This window comes from Callithrix jacchus, chromosome 3 (assembly GCF_049354715.1).
Source record: "Callithrix jacchus isolate 240 chromosome 3, calJac240_pri, whole genome shotgun sequence".
NCBI lineage: Eukaryota > Metazoa > Chordata > Mammalia > Primates > Cebidae > Callithrix > Callithrix jacchus.
In genome coordinates this window covers 177,995,421-178,003,222 of record NC_133504.1, presented here as the reverse complement: position 1 = coordinate 178,003,222, position 7,802 = coordinate 177,995,421, and the positions used below count along the sequence as shown (strand labels likewise).

At 41.1% G+C, this 7,802-nt stretch overlaps 1 long non-coding RNA gene across 1 annotated transcript; it reads left to right on the top strand.

The window, feature by feature from the left end:
• Positions 1–3,074: 3,074 nt before the first annotated feature.
• Positions 3,075–7,056, top strand: LOC108590991 (uncharacterized). The gene is made up of 2 exons (XR_001910760.4): positions 3,075–3,311; positions 6,257–7,056. It is a non-coding gene; the product is annotated as an uncharacterized LOC108590991 (long non-coding RNA).
• The last annotated feature ends 746 nt before the right edge of the window (positions 7,057–7,802 follow it).

Sequence of the window (7,802 nt, the reverse complement as noted above, 5' to 3'; positions counted from 1 at the left end):
AATGAGAATTACCAAGAAGCATAAAGTGAAAACTTTTGCACACAAAATTTCAGGCCATAGAGACTGTATTGTAAAAATGCAAAGTGTCACCCTCGTTCCAGCTCTACAGGTAGTGTTGACAGTGTATGGTTTGGATCCATGTCCCCACGCAAATCTCATGTTCAGTTATAACCCCCAGTGTTGGAGGTGGGGCCTAGCGAGAGGGCGATTGGATCATGGGGGCAGTTTCTCATGAATGGTTCAGCACCATCCCCTTGGTGGTGTTCTCATGACAGTGAGTGAGATATCATGAGATCTGGTTGTTTAAAAATTCGTGTAGCACCTCCCCCACCCACTTCCTCCCACTCTGGCCATGTGAAGCACCAGCTTCCCCTTCACCTTCTGCCATGTTTGTAAGTTTCCAGAGGCCTCCCCAGAAGCCACTCAGATATCACCATCATGCTTTCTGTACAGCCTGTGGAACCGTGAGCCAATTAAACTTCTTTTTTTATAAGTTACCCAGTCTCAGGTATTTCTTTTTATTTATTTATTTTTACATTTTATTTATCATACTTTAAGTTCTGGGGTACAGGTGCAGAACATGCAGGTTTGTGACATAGGTATACATGTGCCATGGTGGTTTGCTGCATCCATCACCCCATCAGTAACATTAGTTATTTCTCCTAATGTTATGCCTCCCCAATCTCCCAAACCCCTGCTATCCCTCCTAGCCCACCACCCCTGACAAGCCCCAGTGTATGATGTTCCTCTCCCTGTGTCAACACCCACTTATGAATGAGAACATGTGGTGTTTGGTTCTCTGTTCTTGTGTCAGTTTGAGAATGATGGTTTCCAGCTTCATCCATGTCCCTGCAAAGGATGTGAACTCATCCTTTTTTATGGCTGCATAGTATTTCAGTCCCAGGTATTTCTTTATAGTAATACAAGGACTGACTAATATGACAGGGCTTTGAAAAATCAGATTTTCAGTATTGCAATTGGAATCTGAAAGGAGGTGGTAAAATCAACCCAAAACCTTGACAGAAATTATGTTAACATAATTTTAATAATATTTTATTAAGAATTTAGACATGTCAAGTGGAATGAAAGTCTTAAGACTCAGGAGTAAACCCTGCTGGGAGGCAAATCCACTTACAAAAGTTTTGCAAGATCAGAACATCAAATCATACTAAGCAGATAAATATTTAAGTTGAATTTGTCTTTATAAAACACATGGGAGTTTAAATTTAAAACTTTTTAGAAAAAAAAACAAAAAGCTGATTTTTGTTGTCCAAAGAAAAGTTATGAGGACTTACATATTTGTTATCCTTTGAACTGTTCAATTACTATATCTTCTCTGTTCCAGGAAATGTAGTGCGTGATCTGGATGTACAAAAGATTTATAGCTGTCAAAGAATGTCCTAGATAGACAGGCATGAACACCTTGCCAAGAATGCACAATGCATATATAAAGTGCTGTAGGAGCTCTGGAAGCAGGAACCACTGTAGCTGAGAATGTCAGCTAAACCTTCACTAAGGAGACAGAATTTGAGATAGGTTCTTGTGGCAAGTACTGCTGGTCACCTACTCAATATCAGTTTCTTCTTTTTCCTCTAAACGTAGCATAGATTTTTGTTCCGGGCTGCAATGTGAACATTTATGTTAATAAAACACCAAAACAAAACAAGCAAAAAAAGCATACATCCCATCACAGCCTCACTTTAAGTCTAGGACTGATGCATAAACCCATCTTCATGAGAATCTTCCAGGAAAGCTCTTGACAAAGGACTGATGAGCTGGCCCAAGCCTTCGTTTGGTCCTTCATCCTTCATCTTTCCCTGTCTTCCTATCTGCAACTGTGGATAAGATGCTGGAGGTGAAGTAGCCAGCTGAAAATCACAGAACAACAAGCATGAAGATGAACACCACAGCTTATCAGTCCATGCTGTGCTGCTATGATAAAATACCTGAGAAGGTTCATTTATAAAGAACAGAAATGTATTGCTCACAGTTCTGGAGACTGGAAAATTCAAGATCAAGTGCTGGCAGGTTTGTTGTCTGGTGAAGGGCTGAGTCTCCTCTTCCAAATGGTACCTTTAAGGCAGGATAGGTAGTCAAGGAAATGACCATGTTCTCAGAACGTAGCAGCTGTGGTGACCGTACAGCCAACACAATAAGCCTTAGCATTCGAATTATAATTGTGCTCACTCAAGAAAAGCTATCTTCAATAGGGACTTTCCTCTCTAGATAGCATGCACACTTTGATTTTACCTGTCCTCAAACTGACCACTTGCTCATTATGATTGTAAAAGCCACACCCCTGGGTGGAGATTTAAGATGTTAATGAGAATGCGATGTGTGAACACAAGCAGCTACTGCCCACGTGCATCGAGAAGACCGCCCAGAACATGCTTACTAGTAACACCTCTTTCCACCTCCTTATGAATAACTATGTAAGGCTCCCATAAAGGGAGTCTCCTGAGTACCATCTTTGCTGTCTCACCCTTATAAGAAACCCACCCTGAAATCAATCTCTTCCCTCTCAGGGTATACTGTCTATTCTCTATTTTTTTTTTTTTTTTTTTTGAGACGGAGTTTCACTCTTGTTACCCGGGCTGGTGTGCAATGGCGCGATCTCTGCTCACCGCAACCTCCGCCTCCTGGGATCAGGCAATTCTCCTGCCTCAGCCTCCTGAGTAGCTGGGATTACAGGCACGCGACACCATGCCCAGCTGATTTTTTGTATTTTTAGTAGAGACGGGGTTTCACCATGTTGACCAGGATGGTCTCGATCTCTTGACCTCGTGATCCACCCATCTCGGCATCAAAAGATTATATTGCTCTGTGCCACACTTCCTTTGCTGTGTGTCTCTTGTTTAAATTCTTTTAAACCAGGAAGACAAGAACCAAGGTATCACATCAGCCACCAACACCTTGAATGCTGCATCCACCAGGGGAGAGGGAAACTGTTCTTCATGTGACAGAAGAACAGGAAAGCAAACCCTCTCTCATAGGCCACTTTTATAGTAAAGAGCTTTATTCCAACATTTTTCGATTCATAAGGCTTTAATTCACCCATGAGGGCAGAACTAACACCTCCCATCAAGCACCACCTCCCATCAAACACCACCCCCCTACGCTATTGCATTGGGGATTCAGCTCCCAACTGAATTTGGAGGGAACAAAAACACTCAAACCACAACATTAAGGATGGCTGAGCAGAAAGACAAATGAGGTCAGATCCCTAACAGCACTGAGGAGCTAATGACCAGCCTGGGGCTTTCTTCTTCTAGGATTTTTGTTACATGAGGAGCATAAACCTGTTTACTTGTGTAAGTTACTATTTTCTTGCAGCAAAAGGTAATTCTATCTGCAATGGTCTTTAAGGAAGAAGATGACTTTAGTAAATGGGGCGGAGGAGCAAAGGGTTCTAGGTGAGGGGGAGGGTTTAAGCAAAGTCTTGGCAGCACAAATAAGGTGTGGCTGATGAGGTCAATCTGGCTGAATTGAAGCATCTTGGGGCACTCTTCGGAAAACCCCTTGGGTCCCTCTGAGGCACTGTGGCATTATTGTGTAATGATTTTTCCTTTTAAAAATGGAAATAGCAAAGTGAGACAACTGGCAATTAATCTTAAGCAAATTATTGTAAAGATTTATAGGTCCCTTTCTGGAAGACAGAAACAGGAAGAAAACATGTAGAGTTTCCATATTTCCCCCCAAAAGTCCTTCTTATCTAAAACTTACGGTTTCTGATTTTTCAATGTTTTTATTCAAGAAGAGGAAAAATAATACGTCTTTCAGTTTTTCCAACTGAGCATTGTTTGGATGCTCAGTTGAGCATTCCCCAAACAAGGTAACATGTAGGTCTCCCTGGCTCCTGTTCTCAACTTCTGTTCTTTGGGATGGATTGTCTATTTCTGCTTTTTTGGGATGGCTGCTGAGACATGCTGGCAGAGACACTGTTACAGGATATGGACACTCCCTTCTCTGAGATGCCAGAGGAGCCAGTTCTGGGTTGTTGGATGGCTCAACACCCAATCATTCAGAGGATGGGACAGCATGGGTGATACCTAGATTATACCTGGGGCTGTATTTGTTGGGAAATAAGAAGATCATCATTTTTTCATGTGTCTATTTCTTTGTTTTCTAACATTTCTATTTTTCGTATGTGATAAATGTCATTGGAGACCAAAGAGGAAAGAATTCTGAATTAATTCAGGTGCTAAAATATTGTTCAAAAGAACATAGTACATATTTCTGCTGGCTATCCCAACTACCATTTCCAGCTCTATTCTCTCTTGCCACCTTTTACTTTAAAGTATAGAAAAGTTAAATATATATATGTATATATGCACACACACACATATATGTGTGTATGTGTGTGTGTGTGTGTGTTGTGTGTGTGTGTCTTTCCAGAGTCTTTTGAAGCTTGAGGTTGTAATTTGACATAATTCTAGCCAATAATATGTCTCTGTGGAAGTTTTCTGGAAGGTCTGATTAAGGTTTTGGGTTTTTTTTTTTTGTATGTTTGTTTCGAAAAAGCAGACATATGTTGCTAGTGGATGTGATGCCTGGAGGTGTAGCAGCCATCTTGAGACTATGTGGTCATAAGCATGAAATTAAAGCCTAGAAAATATCAGAGACTTTGGCCTTGGCACATCAAGCCATTGAACCAAAAGCAAGAATTACCCAGCTCTAAACATCTTATAATATGTTAAAAATAAATCTAGACCCTCATTTTCTGTTGCTTGTGATTGAAGGTATTCTTAATGGGTACAGGTGAGTTGGTTCTGAACTGTTTGGGAAACCTCAGATTACAGACTAGAAGATTTGGATTTTTAAACCTTTCCACAATAACTATTTAAGACCCATAAGAACTTATACTAGAAACATTTCTGCCAAGTCATCTGCTTCTGGAAGGGCCAGCCCTAGACATCACATAATACACTCCTTGAAACAGCTCATGGAAACTGGACTCAAGAGGTATGTGTTGGGAGTGGGGCGAAGAATGGCGGGAGGAGTATAGCCTGGGTTGAGCCAACCAGATTTCTCTCTGTATGTCTATAATTTGAAACAGGAGGCCAGAGTATGATGGCATCTGGTGATGACCATAGAAGCTGAGAGGTCAAGGTCTAGGGTCAGGGATACCCCACAAGCAATAGACCCAGGCATCGGTTGAGAGAGGAGAATGGAGCACTTGCACTGAGGGAGAACAAGTGAGAGGCAGCCTCAGCTTCCAGGAGTTTCCAGTGTCCAGTTTCCATTTCCTGTAGCTCCTGCTGCATTTCTTGCCCTTGAGTACCTTGAACACCACCTGTGTAGCGAATTAAGAATGGATGCGAAGTGTTCACAGCTCCTGTTATGAGTGGAATGTCTGTGGCTCTGCCTCCCTGCCAACTTCATATGGTTGAAGACTTGGCCCCCAATGTCGCTGTATTTGAAGACGGGGCCTCTAACAATGTAATTAAGGTTACATGAGGTTATGAGGATGGGACCCTGATATGACAGGATTCGTGTCCTGACAAGAAGAGATCCCAGAGAGTCTGCTGTCTCTCTCACCACACATGCACACCCATGAACACACAGTGTAACAAGCACCCAGGTCAAGAAACAACATTGCAACCACTGTAAAAGCATTCCCTCATGCCCTTTCCAACCAGTAACTGCCCCCCAAGGAAAACCACACCCAGGTTTCTAACACCACAAAGTGGTTTTTTGCCTCTTTTGAACTTTGTGTACCACAGAGTTTTATGTGTACCGCATGTTTTTGAATAGTATTTATTTCAGGACCTGAATTAATTGAATTATGGTCTCCAATGACATTTATTTAACATGTATAAACGGAACCATACTTCATAAATGTTTTTGTAATTGGCTTTTTCAGATCGATACTGTGTTTGCAAGATTCATTCCTGCTGTGCACTGTAATTTTCTCACTCTTATTGCTACCCAGTATTTTGTTATGTGAATATATCATAACTTGTTTCTTTATTGTACTCTTAATGAGCATTTGGGTACTTTCCAGTTTGGGGTTAATAAGAGTAATGATGCTACATTCTTGTACATGCCTCTTGGCGAACCTGTGTGTGCATTTCTCTTACGAATGTTAAGGAGTGGATTGCTGAGTCATAGGTTACGCATGTGCTCAGCATTAGTAATCGCTACTAACAAAAATTTCCACAGAGATTGTCCCAACAGATACTCTCCCAATGTATGAGACTTCTGGTCGCTCCACATCCTTGCCAACACTTGGTGTTGTTTGTTTTTTCCATTTTAGCCAGTCTGGTGGTGGTGAGAAGATACCGCACTGAAGTTTTAGATGTACTCTTTTTAAAGAAAAGATTGTGTGAGATGGCTCTTACTGTCAGTGGTACTACTACTACCTCATCTATATGGTACTGAAGAAACCAAGTTAATTTAAATTTCTTAAATAGCTCTCCACTACTTTGAGGTTGTGCTAAAACTCTATACACTTCATGTTACGATGACCACATAAATTGCCTTTTCTCTTGAAGAATGGATGGATATAAATAAGCAGATTGGCCATTTTGGCACATTATCAGCAGCTAAGCCAGGATGGTCAGGAGAAGCTTCTTGGAAGAGGCAATGTTTGAACCCCATCTTGAAGGTTGAATCAGGCAGTGTGTCGGGGAATGTAATTCTAGAGAGGACAGCACAAAGGAAGGACTAAATCTGGAAAAAAATGGGAGCAGCAGAAGCTCAGTGTGACTGAAGTGATTGCACCTGGTGGTTGTCATAACATATGAATAACAAATGTTTGTTTAATGAATGACAGTGAACAAATAAATGTATTAATATGGGATATTTGGCAATAGGAGCAAATGTAAAGACTTACAGGGATTTTTAATAATAATAATGATAATAAAATATTCAATGTCTCTTTTTGCTCAACTGGTTTAAGCAAAGAGTTGATTCTGGAAAGCAAAATACATTCTGTTCAATCCCAGTGTTAACATAATTTTAAGAGATGCTTCAGGCTTATGCAGAGTTCACTTCCTTTCATTGTAACACTTACTCAGTGGGACGTCAGGAAACTGATTAAAGCATTTGACTCACTCCTGGTCTCAATGAGAATATTTCTTGACCCCTGTCCTGGTGGGCACAGAGGTTTGATGTCCTTTTTGCTATCTTTAGGCTCAAAAGTGTTCAACACAAGTTTGATTGCTTGGTATTTCCCTCTAGATTTCCTCCATAGGGAAGCTCTTACAATCCAAGAATCATCTACAGAGCAATCAGTCACCAATGGGATATCTGATTCATCTTTAAATTTTAGAACACTGTGATTCTTATTGAACAATAGGGCATTAGTTGGCTCCATACCCAAGAATACTGATGGATGAATCTGTTGACCAGCCTTAAGAAGCAACATTCTGAAGTGGTTACCAACATACGCCACTGATAGCAGACTAAAGCAGGAAGAAGAAACCTTGAATCTGATGGGGGTACCCACTTGATTTCTCCAACTTTAATCAGGATGGGTTGAGACAAAAATCACCTGCTAGTGAAATTCATTTATTACAGTTGTTTTCAAACCACAATGGTCTTTAAACATTCTTTTCTTACTCTAAAATGTAAAAGAAAAGAGAATTCAACATATAACCTTGTGAAAGCTCGTTTGTTCTATGGGAGATAAATCACCCCCACCACTTCCATCTAATTACTATGAGCATCCCAAGAGGAGGGAGCAGGTCTTCTCCATTTCCACACTCCCAGTGCCAGGGCCAGAGCCTGGACCTAACAGATGTCCAGTCCCTGCTTGCTGAGCAAAATGGCATTTATCGCCCACGTGTTGGCTGGCTGAC